We start from the raw sequence: 14,832 nt of genomic DNA, 5'->3' as shown, positions 1-14,832 counted from the left end.
ACTAAATTAATATGGCTTGTGAGGAGAGAGAACCCATTCACATCAACAGATGAAAGTTTCACATCAAGAAAAAACTTTACAAGAGGAGAAGAAAGTGTCTTAGTTGTCATTGCTGAATCCTTTACCTTAATAATTAAGAAAAGATCTTCCCCAATAAACAGTGCTTGTTTGGGTGCCATTAAGTTGATAAAAAAAAGATCTTTTTTCGACAAAAAAAGATCTTTTTTATTTTTTAATGTGTTTGATAAATTTCTAGTAGTAAAAGTAAAAACACTATAAAAATAAAAAAAATATCTTTTTTGAGAAGTTATAATTTATATCTTTTTTTAAAAGATCTTTTTTCTTTAAAAAATATATATTTTTTACGTAATAAATAAACAAAAAAGTACTTTTATATGGTTATACCCAAACATAATTGATAAATAAAAAGATATTTTTGCATGAGATATCCAAACATAAAATTACTTTTACTTTTCTATAAGATCTTTTAAAAAAAGATAACTTGAAAAAATATCTTTTCTTAGAAGCTCACCCAAACAATCCCTAAAAATTTCATCCATCCTCCATCTTTAAATCCATAAAATTGAATCAAAGTATCAAAACCAGCTATAATGTAAGCACACAAGTGACCCTTTCGAATCAATACCTTAACTTGGTTTTCATTAAGGTCAATAAAATACATCCTTTGATTCAATTGTTCCTTGTATTTTCCACAGAAAATTGATAAAATCTCAGACAGTATCTACAATTTAAATGAAGTGTAACTACTATGAGAAAAGTATATATTTTTCAATGATATATGAAAATAACAATATACTTTTTATAAATATAATTGAAATTGAGTTACACTAACCAAAAAAGGATCAATCTGGAGATGAAAAGTTTGGTTTTGATCAAAATCTTCAAGGATGTAAGAGTTCTTACTCATGTCTGTAGACAAAATTAAAGCAGTTAGAATGGTTATATGAAAAAAACACCATAAGCTGCACAAAAATAGGATGAAACTATAATAACATGAACAACATATTGATAAATAACTCACTTGGTTCGGAGTCCATATCTACTATTCTGCAAAGAGTACACTCCTACTTTGGGTGGAACAACAAAGAACTTGAACATATTTATAACCAAAAAAGAATCTAAATGAAGCCACCAAACATGATGAATGAGGAAAATAATAATGAAGAAAAAATAGGCAAATATGCATTGAGTTATAATGGGTTCAAGTTACATAAAGGCATGTCGAAATTCATGCAAAAAAAGGAGGTTATGCTAGGTAATCAATGACTTTTTTGAAGAACATGAACAACGAGTTCTAAAATTGGCACAATTCAAGTAAAACACACTACACTCTAAATTACTCACCTAAATCTTAATATTAGAATAACCATCCGCACACCTAGTGAATTGAACATTCGATATATCAATTATTCACATTATTTAATATTTTTATTGTCTACATATACTTTTTCAAAAAAAAATCTCAGGTAGATATTGACATACTGATGCCATCATAACTTTTGTAATTAATGCAACTGTTTGACAAAAGTTAACTTTATTGGAAAATGAGTTGAATTTAATTACTATTAATTTAATCTAATTTTATAATATCAAATAATCTAATCTAATATAATCTAATATTAAAAAAAGGATTCCTTAAATTTTTCTTTGTTCCAGTAATAAAATCGAGCTTACACTTTACAATAATAAAGAAATATAGAAATATAATTAGAAGAAAGGTACACGTATGAATAAAAGTAAAAAAATTGTACATTTAGTTAGTAGCCACATAAACCTGAAGATAGATTTGTCATACATATCAAACTGTCAGAGAACACATACTATTATATGAGGTTCTCTCCGTATCTGAGGTATAATGCTAATAATTTTAATGAATGTAGAGATAAGCATTTTTTTCTTTAAATAGAACTTATATATATATATATATATATATATATATATGAAAAGAAAAATACCACACATGTTCAATTATATGGCTTACAAAAAAATATAGAAACAGAACATACTCTATATGTCTATAGATAAATAAAATTTAGCCACATGAATTAAATAGTAATAATTGATTTTGTGAAGTAAATGTTTAAGATGAAAATAGAATAATGACATTTAGTTAGTAGAAACATAAAGCTGATGATAGATTTGCTATACATATCCAACCTTCAGAGAACGTATACCTTTAAATGAGGTTCAATTCATATCTGAGGTATAATACTAATGAGTGTAGAGATAAACTTTTTTGTCTTTAAATAGAACTTATATATATGAAAAGTAAAATATCACACATGTTCAACTATATGGATTACAAAAAAAATTACAAAAACAGAACCTATTTTATATGCCTATAGGTAAATAAAATTTAGCCACATGAACTGAATAGTAATAGTTAATTTTTTGAAGTAAATGTTCAATGATGAAAACATAATAATGACAACTACACCTGCAAACAACGGTCTAATAGTTGACATATATATTTGAAAGTTTATTTATACTAATTTAGTTTATCTGAATAAACATGAAATTCTTAATAAAACATTTCAATGTTCAAACTTTACAAAATTAATTACTATATACTAACTTTCCTTTGTTAATAATTGTGATGTACTATAAAAATAAGGCTTTTAGTTTTATTGCTACTATTTTTTTATATCGTAGTCTAAACCATATTGATTTTGTAGTTATAAGTCATATATTATATATTTACCTACTGATGAAAAAAGGAACTGTTAATCTAAAAACTATCATCAATTTAAATTTAAGGTATTTTAGATTCTGTTCTATGTTAACTACTAATAAAAGAAAGAAATCTTTAACTTAAAACATATAAATACACTAATAAAACATGTAATGTAGATATTATATCAAATAGAAACTAAAAACAAAATAAAAGATCACATCATAAAACTAATATTAATAGTAGGATAGATAATGTAGGCATAGCCTAATTATAACCCATCTTAATTAATAGCAGACGAAGGACAACACTTAAACATTAACTTGACTAAATAAAGAAACAACTACTAAGACACATGGCAAACAAACTAAACTTGATTATTGGACAAAAAATACTAAAATAAAACATAAGCTCTCCATGGCTTTTAAGATAATTAAAAAGACATTAGAGAACATTACATTGACCCACATAGATAACCGCATTGATACAGATTATATCCTAAATTAGTCAGCATGATCTTTGACAAAGTTGCAGTCAGAATCATGAGAGAGCTTTCCACATTTGGAAGAGGAATTAGTGGCAGTCTTTGAAAAAAATTCACCAATTTTTTAGCCATAACACCAGCTATAATGCCTCTCTTGGGAGTAACAAAGTCATCATTACCATCAAGAGAAATAATTTTGCATGACTAAGAACTGATCTCCTGAAATCAAGCAAAATATGATAATATGAGATTGAATAAACACATAATTATTATAAAGAAAAAAATAAAAAGTATGTAACCTTAGCATTATCAGTAGAATCCGTATGCAAACTCTGGAGTTTAGAATTTTCAATGGGAATGTTCTGTTGATTACATAATAATAAGGTAAAATTATAAGGACTAAGATTAATTATTTGGATAAATCGTGTATTGTTCATTTCATACATCAGATAGCTTGTACTTGACAACATAGTTGGATCTTCAGTCAACCTCAAAATAGATATCTTGTAAGGCTGGAGAGCATTGATATTATCGAGCTTGACATAAACCTTGAATAAGAACTTCTTACCTCTAAATGATTTTATCTTAGAGGAAAATTTATCTTTGTTATAACCCTATAATTGAGTAACACATACATAATGATCAAATAATCAAATAATTAAATACATGGAGAGATTAGCAACATATTGGCAAAAATTAATACATTTGCTATCTGTTTCAATCGAAGTTCAGAAGCAAAAATTTCAAGAAACTTGGAGGCTTCCTTATTATAAATAATAAATGAAGCAAAAATCATTTCATCAGATACTCTGAGGTGAATACTAACTGACATTTGGAAAGAATATATGATAATGATCTCCAAGAGAGAAAATTAGACTAATTAACTTGAATTGTATAATAACACATACCGAGGGACATGAGTATTAAGATAAATATCACATGAATAGCAATAGTATAAATTCTCATCCTCTTTAAGTGAATGAAAGCACATCTTACACTTCTTGTATCACCAACCTAATCTAGTATCGATAGACATTACTGTTCCAATAGTAACAAATATGCCACTCTAAAAATCATAAATTTGTGAGTAGAATCTTAGAGAATGTACATGATTTATAATTCTTAAAAATACATTACAAACTACTTATATAAAACCTCAGTGGTCTCCTTAAGTTCACAATTGGGCTTGTAAGGGGTATGGCTAATAAGATCTTGCTCGAGTGACATTGAAGCATCAGATGCAATTTGAGAAAGCTGGTTAGAAGTCTTGTCATTCTTCATAATAAATCTGTCAAAAAAAGTATATATTTTAACATAATGTCTAACAACTAATTATATTAATTATCCATTACAAAACTATGAAAAAAGCAAAATTTATACATATGTCTAAATTTCTTAACCTCTTGAAGGTCAGCATTAATGTTTAAGGTAGAGTTATAATTTGTATTAGATATGCCCATAGTTCCTATAAAAAATAAATGAATAAAATACAATGACACTAATATTTGAATAAAGAGTATTTATGTTACATTATTGGATAAATTAATATGTATGTTAACATGTATGAAGACCTAAATAAATGAATAATTTATATTTGAGGTAAAATAAATAGCATACCCTTGAAGATGTTAAACTTGGCAAACTGCAGGATGATTATAAATTCAGTAAAAGACTATTCCTCCATGTGTTTCACCAGTTTATTAGTAAAATCCTTCAACAAAGTACACCTTATTTTACCCTTAGATCTACATAAACCAACGGATATAGTGATGACAACTAATGAATAATTTGTAAATAATAATTCAAAAAAATCCATTTCAACTTAAATAAACAAAATTTATAAACATACTTCATATCATCAAACTCAATCACCATGTATATAGACTTTTTTCCATTTTTATGAACTCTATTATATCACCCTTTTTGGTTAACAATCCAACGACATTTGTATCGAAAAAACTCATAAGACCACGATGTTATAATCACATAACAAAAAATACAACAAATAATGATATTTGAGATGTACTTATCAAGTGAGATTGGTGATTATCATGATTAAGTATCATTTCATTTGAGACAAAGTGAAAAATATTATTAGAGAAGTTAATATCCTCTAATGAACGACATTGAGTTTTCCTCTTGAAGAAAACACAAAGAGCATGGGTTGTTGGCTTGTACTTTTGATTATTAAGTTCAAGTGAGAAATTAACTGTAGAGTACACTTTACCCTCAATTAAATTCTATTCAAAGAATCTCCTCAGAGAATTTCTAACAGAACATTATATCTGATGGCTCTAAAAAATTAGCAAATTGTGACAAAAAAAGAATCAAAATGGAGGATTGCATAATCACATGTTTTATATTGCTCTTATGAATTAAATATACTTATGATAACAAAAGCTTACTAATTCATTCATAACAACCAACTCTAAGTTGGGCCTCCTAAACTTTTCTTCACCTATGGTAATAGACCATATTTTGATAATACGAATTTTGATATGCCAAACTTGATTAGCAGCAGCAAGGTCAAGATCTTTAAGCATGTTGAATGGAGATGACATACTACTATGATTGAAACAAAAACTACTGAATGTATAAATATAAAATAAATTTTTATAAGATGCAAGTTTTTTCCAAAAGGTAATAGGATTGCTAGATGACAATGAGATTATATGGCAAGAAGATATATATGCAAACTATAAACATATATTCATGATAATCTACCAAAAAAGATAAATATTAAATGATATTTAATAACATGAATGATGAATTGCTTGAAAAATATTGGTGAATATTGATAAATTCAATCATTATAGCTTACTATCATAAGAATAAAAAAGCTAGATTTACGAATGCATGTTGAACATGTTGCTTATCCAAGGCACTTTACAGAGGGAATAAAAAAAATAAATGAATATTTGAAGCAAAAGGTGCCTTAACATCTCATCTAAGTTAAGATGTAGTTATAAGTAAGTAGACTATGCAATAAATTTCAGGTAACAGTTACCCCCAAATATAAATGACTTTATCTCTTTTGCATCTTCTTATAAAATCATTTATGTGATATGTGATTTATGTGATCATGCAGAAAAATAACTTTTTTATTATAATCCTTAAAATTATAATCAGGTATGGTATTACTTTTAAAATAGTGAATGAATGTGCTTACAGATAAATCTACTATTAATAAATGTGCTATTAACTATTTATGAGGGCAATGCATATAATTTAAAAAATACTTCTGTTTAGTTTTATTCAATGTGGATGTTAGGGGATTAATTGTTAATTGTTGTGCTTTAAAAGAAGATCCAGATTGCATATGTATTGGAGTTTTATTCAATTTGATAAAAATTGCAACAATAATAATAACAATAGAATTATAACAATCTTAAGACTTGTTTCATTTATTTCAATCTCACAACAAAACCTGGAATCTAGTTAAAATGTTGGAAGAATTAAATATAAGATTGAAGCATTACAAAATGTTTAAAAGATTATTAAAAACCAAATACAAAGCAATAGACCATATGAAAAAACAACACGATGATCCCAAGATTATAACTCAACAAGTTCATGATGTTTGGTTTAATTTCCAGATATAAAATTTCTATATAGAGAAAAACTACATGGTATGTGACATCAAATTAATACAGATAGACACTAAAAAATAGGGATAAAATTAAAATAGGCATCCATAACAATCATGTTCAACTGTTATAGACATAGAATGTCTAAAGATCCTGATTAAGAATTACTAAAACAATTTAATCTCTTAATAATTGGAAACAAAAATTGTAAAAAGAGTACAAGCAGGAATTAAAACAGAAAAATAAATTATATGAACAAATTAAAAAATAGTTAAATCTTAATTATAGACAATAAACATATCAAGGGGAAAAGAATCTATCAATATTGAAGCATTATACAACGTATTATAGATTATTGAAAAGAGGATAGAAAGCAGCAGACCACATGAGAACACATTCACCATGATGATCAGAAAATTCTAACTGATTAAAAGTATGATGAATTATTTTATTTTTTCAAATATAAAATTTGCATATAGATTAGAACTACATGTTTTATGACAACAAACTAAATATAGATATACTGAGCAAAAAAACAAAGGTAAAATTAGAGTAAATAACAATCACAAACATGCTTAGGTTATATATGAAATGTCTGTTACGTCCTGATCAAGAATTATAGAAACAAAAAAATAAAATTTAAACTCTTAATAATCCTTAACAGAAACTGTAAGAAAGTGCAAGCAAGAATCAAAACAGATAAGTAAAATATTGGAACAAATTCAGTAATGGTGAAATCTTAATCTTCAAAAAAAGGAGGGATAAATAGAGAAACACCAATAAGAAACACATTAATATACTATTAAACTGTAACATTGCATTGAATATAAGTTATACCTAACAAAAAACATAAATAAACCCAAAAAAAAAAAACGTTACACAGCTAATGATATATAGTGGCATTAACTTGTAATAGTAAAGCTTTACAGTCCAGAATTCTAGTTACAAATTTGTAATAGAGAACTTCTAATCACAATTAACTAATGGGACAAAACAGTAATATCCATTACTGTCTCATCAATAGAAGATACACTAAACCTAATTACACTGCCACCCTTTAACTTATTCCTTTTGTAGTATCTAGACCAACCCTTCGTGATGAATACACCATTAGACCTTTCAAAATTCCATCTTAATTTCATCACGCAAAAATATTTGTTTCTTTGTTTAACCTTGATCTTATCAAGCTTATATGGGAAAGCCTTCATTGCAAATTTGGCCGGTAATAGCTGATAAATTAAAGATAAATGGAAACATAATCAACAAAGTGACTTTGATGGCATGGAAATTAGTGTTTTAGAACAAAATTGAAACAAAATATTCATCAAAATACATACCATTGCATAATGGTCAGCCTGGTATGGTGTAACAACCTTAACAATAGAATAAACCAAAGGGGTTGCATCTGATTTAATGGATGAAAAAAGGCTACCTGATAATGGATTCGAATCATTATTCGCAACTGTTACTTCTAAATGGTCCAATGCAACATGCATTCCTTCTAAAAATACCCAATTATTCTCATATACTTCCTCTACATATGGAGTAAGATGAGAGATGTTTACATTAGAAGGGGTTTTAGGTACATCCTAATTGGCTAAATCTCCAAAAAAGGAGTTCATGAGATGATTCGAAAATCCTAAAGTCTTTATGAAAGACAAATCATTCTGAACAATGAAAGGAACTTCGTTGGAGAGTGTTGAAGGCATCAATAAATGATTTTTAGATGAAAGTTGATCTATCAATTCAATCATATTATCAGGAAGATCCGTTAAAAATGCAAGGGCTATATCAATTGAAGGAATATATAAGCCCCCATCAATTCCAGATGCATGAGCAGTTGAGTCCACATTATTTTCATGGACTAACAATTTTTTTTTATCCGATAAAAACTTGAAGGGGACTATATAGTTAGAAACTACGTACATGTTGTGGTCCATTGCTTAATCAATAAGAAATTTGTCACGACCAACATATTTCAGCTTTAGCCAACCACCATGGTCAAGACGATATATCTCCAATAGTTGCTTATAACTTTGAACTATGATGGTAGTTTGATCCTCTTTTTGAATTTTTATGTTGATCCTATCACCATTAGCATCGATGAACAAAAAAGAGTTAGATATAACGTCCTTAAAGCTCCTATAGAACAATGCAGGGATCTCTCCAACGTCCTGAATTTGTATCATGACAAAAAGAAAGAAATGATAATCAAATAAAAATAACGGAGAAAAAATAAAACTGAAAAATAAATAAAACTATTTAAAAAATTAAAAACATTATGCAAGATCAAGTGAAGGATAGTATATAATCATATCAGGATTAATTTCTAGAAAAAGGAGCCCAAAAGCAATTGTCATACATCCTTGGCAGATATGAAAAGTGAAAATGAACAGATAAGAGGAGAAAATGATAGCTTTAAGGAGACTATTGGATATTTATTCAGAAGGAGTAAGGATAATCAAATCATGTTGATCTCCTTGCATTAAATTGAAAAGTGAAGACCTATTATATTAAAGCAACATTCTACCTAATAAGCTAAAATGCAGAAGGCACGTGGCATGATTTAAATTACGATTATCAAAGGAAATAAAAAGGGTACATGTTGAAGATACAAGTAAAAATGATTACAAAATACATCGTAAATGATAGATACACAAAGGTCATAAATGCATTAGGGGACAATAAGGATCTAAAAAGCATGAAAGAACAAATACAAACAAAAGCTTATGAGAAGGCAAATGAAATTAACCATGAAATGAATGAAGAGTTATCTTATTTAGAAATACAAAATAAAAAAATATAGAATAATGTTAGTACTCTAATAATTATATAGAAATATTTAGGATTTCATTAAAAAAAGTTTACTAATTATATAGAAATATTAGTCTCTAATAGAAAAATTATTGTTTCGATGAAATATTGATAATATGCATTATAAACACTACAAGAAACATCGTTAAAATCGACGGCCAAATCGATGGCTAAGCTGTCGATAATATTAAAAATGGACGGCAAAATGGACAGCGGAGATGGTCGCTATTAAGCTTGTCAATTTTTCAAAATTCTAATAAAATCGACGGCTAGCATAGCCGTCGATAATAATTTAATAAAATCGGCAGCGTTTCCGTCTATAATATGAGTTTGGAAATTTTACCTTCTTATTAAAATCGACAACATTGCCGTCGATATTTTTATTTAAAATCGACGACACTTCTGTCGATATTTGATTCAATAAAATCGACAAAAGAGCTGCCGATTTAATTATTTAGATACCGACAAATGCTTAATAAAATCGACAACAACGCCGTCGATATTATTATATAAAATTGACAGAGTTTTTGTCGATATTTGATTTAATAAAATCGACGAAATAGCCGTCGATTTAACTACTTAGATAGCGACAAATTCTATGTCTGTATTACGTTTCTTTTGTCCATTTTAAATTTAAAAAGCGACAATGCTACCGTCGATTTTAATAGCTATAATTTTTTAATTATTTTTTCTATTTGAAAATTAGTAGACAATTAATACAAATAAACTTTTAAATATAGAAATAAAATTCATACAAAATATTACATAAATAAACTTCTAAATATAAAAATAATGAGTTTACAAACTTATCAAAATAATAAATAATCCTCTAACATAAAAACTCTAAACAAAATAATAGGTATTTTCATTAGAGTAAAATAATAGGTCCTTTCATCCACGTATTCTAATGCTTGTACAAAGAAAATTTAGCATTTGATTCGTCTTAACAAAGTTACGTGGAGCAATAATTCTCAATATGTTAAATTATAAACAATCAAGATGACAGAAATAAATTCACAAGAGATGGTAAAAAACTAAAATGTCCTTAAAAAACCAAAACAAAAATCTCCAGTTTCTTTAACTAAAAAATAATGATAATACACAATTTAAAATTTAAAAACCGTTATTATCAAAAAAAATAAAAAATGGTTATATTAGAAAAGACTAAGAAATTAAATGGAACCTGATTGTCATGGTACCAATTCTACCAACTAGACTTTAGAGATAATCCCAGAGCTTTAACCCAATATCGTATTCCTATCACTGGTATTTTCCCACCTCTGTCTCCACTAAAAAAGAAAATGAAAAAAAAAAGAATTTAGATTGATATGTTTATGATACTCAATTAATCATATATGTTAAAACATAATCATATAATATATCAAATGATAGTTTCATTCCATATGCAATCTATCTTTGTTACCATTATCATTACTTGTAAATCCATATTCTAAAGCCACCTTTGATGAGTTTTGTGTAGATTGGTAGGACCAAAAATACAGAGAAATTGTAACTCCTCAATATGGAATTACTAAAAAAAAAATCCAACACCAAAGAAATAATTAGTATTTAATAAAAAAATTAGAAATAATTATTGTATACAAAATTCAAGTAGCTAGCAGTACTGAATTATGCCTAGAACATATGAAATCCATTTCAGACCTTATGCCTAGAATGCCATGAAATTCATCTTCCATGCTTCGAACCATATATTGATGAAAATTATATGACAGTGGCGATCTGTGCTCCTGCAAATTTATAAAACAGGTTAGGATCACATGGAATCAGCTAGTGAGGAAGGTGAACAGTATGTTAATGATGTTAGAAATGATAGTGATTGCAAGAGAGCAGCTTAATCCACTTTGAATAACATATTTGAAAAAACAGAATTGACAGATCAAGGAACAACAACGGATGAAAGAATCTCCTATTATGAATTATTATCTCAATAAATAAAAAACTTACAGTGATGAAACCCAGACGGAGTGCAAGGTAGTCTGATTTTTTTTATAGAACTCCTAAACTGGCGCAGGAAACAAAGCTGCAAATTGACACCACAAATTATCAGCCACGAGGATGAAAAAGCAAGCTTGCAAATAAAAATTAAGGATATGAAGCTATAAAGTGTTGATGATATATCACCATCCAAATGAGTATTGGATTCCTGCTCCATGGATGTGAAGCATGATGAAAAACAAAGGTTATCTGCCGCCTTATCACCTTGTTTCTCTTTCCTGTACAACAATAAGAGATTATTGTTAGATTATTACAACAGAAATTTTCATTTGTTACTACATTGACAAATTAAAATTCCTGTCTTGGTTTGTGAAACCATTCTATGCTATATAGTATGCTATGCACCTTGCAGATTTCCATCCGCTGCAACTGTGGTATGATTTTCCCATCTGCGCCAACTATAAATCTAAAGAAGCATGGAACAAATGGAAAACAAACAATAGTACATGAAAGGCAACAATGTCAGCCCCACATAACCAGAAACATATGGACCAGACAACCAAACATGAGCCAAAGCAAAGGAGAAACAACATGTGCTTGAAACAAGCAAGTGATGCCATAATAAGCTGGAAAAGTCTATTGCCGACCAACCTTGCTCATTGCCAAATTGACTGTCAGACAACTGTATAGAACATGAGTGATCCCAAGAACAAACAAGAACTGGTGCAGCTGCTCAAGACCCTCATATGAAACAAATGGCTCGTGCCCCTGCATTCATTCATTTATTAGTATCTTTTACTAATAAATGTAATTTCTAACTCATAACTGAAAGCTTATTACCACAGGCCATTGATTGAATGGACCACTAATTAGTCCCTTTGGAATATCAGTTTCATCAGGGGAAAAGGATGAACCTTCGGGCATGAGATTCTGGTTCGTATCAAGGTCTTTTTCAGAATAAATATAAAACTCGCTATTGAACAGTGATGATTTACACATATTTCAGAGATCCATCTTGCACTTTGTGCTAACAACAAAGAGATAAGACCAAGTAGCATCAACTCTAGCAAAAAAGAACAATCCAAGTCAAGTACCATGTAAAAAATCAGTAGTATCATATCATTGATTATTATTAAAGTGCTTGTTTTACCTTCCTTAATCTTTTCCAGTGATGCAAAGAGAGCATTCCTTCTTGTCTTCTTCAACCACTGCACAGCCAAGAAAAAGAAGCTTCATACGTTCACAAGATTCAACAAATTACTTGTGTTAATCACCCTTCCATTTATACACTTCACCAACCCTAAGATCTGAAACCGCCTATAATCTATTTCGTAGCACATTATGCAATATGAAGTAACATTTATTACTGTAACTGAATCACTTATATCATACACGTAATCTGCAACTAAAGTTGTAGTACCTTTCCAAAGTGGTAGATGGAGCGCTCAACGACGAAGCAGACGAAGACCATAACAGTAATAATGGAAGCAACTGAATATTTTGGCGTCTCAGCCAGAGAGCGACCTCGTCGAAGCGCCTCCGCCATTATTACTAACTCTAACTACTCACATCAACACAACATGGATTGAATATAGTAGTGAGCGAGTGCCGAGTGAAGGAAGAAGGATCCAAGAAAATTCAAAATGCAAAGTGGAGAAGCATCTAATAATCCCTCGGCTTTGAAGAATTATTAAACTTAGTCTTAGCTCTTAAAATAAAATAGAACAAGAATAAACATGATGACCAGGATTTCTAGATTTAAAAGACAGGATATTACAATTAGGTTATAGTTCACACCTGAAATAGGGGATTTCCAAATGAAACTGAAGTTGGCTATGAAAACGATACCTGTTCTTGTGAGCTTGATTGAGAGAGAACGGAGAAGGACCAAAGTAGGAGGAGCGTGGCAGCAACAGAGAGAAGGAGCGACGGCGGCGCGGCAGCAGCAGAGCGACAGGCGGCACGAGCAAACGGAGTGACGATGGCGCAACCGTGACGCTGGCAGAAGAGAATGAGGGTTGTTTCTGAGCTTGGTGGCGGATTGATGAGGAATGCAGAAAAGAAAATGAAAAAATGAGGGTTGGTGAGGAATTTGGGGGAAAATGGTGTTTGTGGACTTGGAGGCGAGAAGTGGAGGCGGGGATGGTGTTTTTAGCAATACAAATCGACGGTACCGTTGTCGATTTTAATTTTAAAAAAAGCAACGGTTTTTATGTCTATTTTATGCATTAAATCCACACCATTTATTTGATTTTAAAAAGTAATCTAGACCGTTTAAATTTATCGACGGGAGCTTTGTCAATATTTTAAATATAAAAATAAACGTCACATCCGTCGATTTTAGAATAAAAGTATTTTCGCCTTCCAACTCGTCGACACTATGACTATAGTTAAAGAAGGTTTAATGCAACATAAAAAAAAATCGACGGTCAAGCTTTCGATTTTATTAGTTTATTTTTAATTATCTTTTTTTAAAATATCCACAGCAAGTCGTCGAAAAATATCGACGGGAGAGATAGCCGTCGATATTTTGCGTCGAAAAAACGCTTTTCCTTGTAGTGAAAACACATAATGCGTAATGATTTATAAAATTAATTATCTTTATTACACTTAAAAGAATTAAATGTTAAATACGTATTATTTTTTGAGATACTAAAAAGATAAATTACAAAATATTGAAAACCATATTGCATGTCTATTAAAGTTTTAGACAATTTATTAAAGATTGCAACCATAATTATTAGAGTATTAAAATATGTATTAAGCTTGTTTCATTTATTTCAATCTGGCAACAAAAACTGTAATCTCATTGCAATGGGGAAGAATTAAACATGAGATTGAATTATTACAAAACATTTAAAAGATTATTGAAAATCGAAGAGGATAATTAGAAGGATGAATTAAACTTTTTAATTTTTTTAAATGTATTAAAATTTTAAATATTCATGTTGTCAATCAAGAAGAGGGTTAAAATGTTAAATAATAAAAAAACTAAAGCACCTGGCAATTAGATTGAAAGAAAATATAATTTTCTCAATTCAATCATCTATAAGACATAAGCCTTATTACTTAGTGCACACACGCACAGAGACATAATAGTGGAATTCAGTGGGTAGTGATAAACCCATATTTCATGAGTTATTTTGTGCTTAGTTTGAGTGATTTATTCAATCCTTCACCCACTTATTCATATTAATTGCATGGTTTTACTTTTCTTTTCTTATTATGTGATGTATGTGAAAAACATGTTTCCTAAGCTTTAATATTAATTATTTTAATTACCTTTATTTCCATTCGAT

The 14,832-nt window shown here is 29.0% G+C and overlaps 1 pseudogene; it reads right to left on the bottom strand.

Moving 5' to 3' along the window:
* Positions 1-8,706: 8,706 nt before the first annotated feature.
* LOC112763624 (MLO-like protein 4) lies at positions 8,707-13,079 on the bottom strand (annotated as a pseudogene).
* Positions 13,080-14,832: the final 1,753 nt, after the last annotated feature.

Source organism: Arachis hypogaea, chromosome 17 (assembly GCF_003086295.3).
Source record: "Arachis hypogaea cultivar Tifrunner chromosome 17, arahy.Tifrunner.gnm2.J5K5, whole genome shotgun sequence".
Classification (NCBI taxonomy): domain Eukaryota; kingdom Viridiplantae; phylum Streptophyta; class Magnoliopsida; order Fabales; family Fabaceae; genus Arachis; species Arachis hypogaea.
The sequence above is the reverse complement of the archived record's forward strand: the minus strand, read 5'-3'. Positions and strand labels throughout refer to the sequence as shown.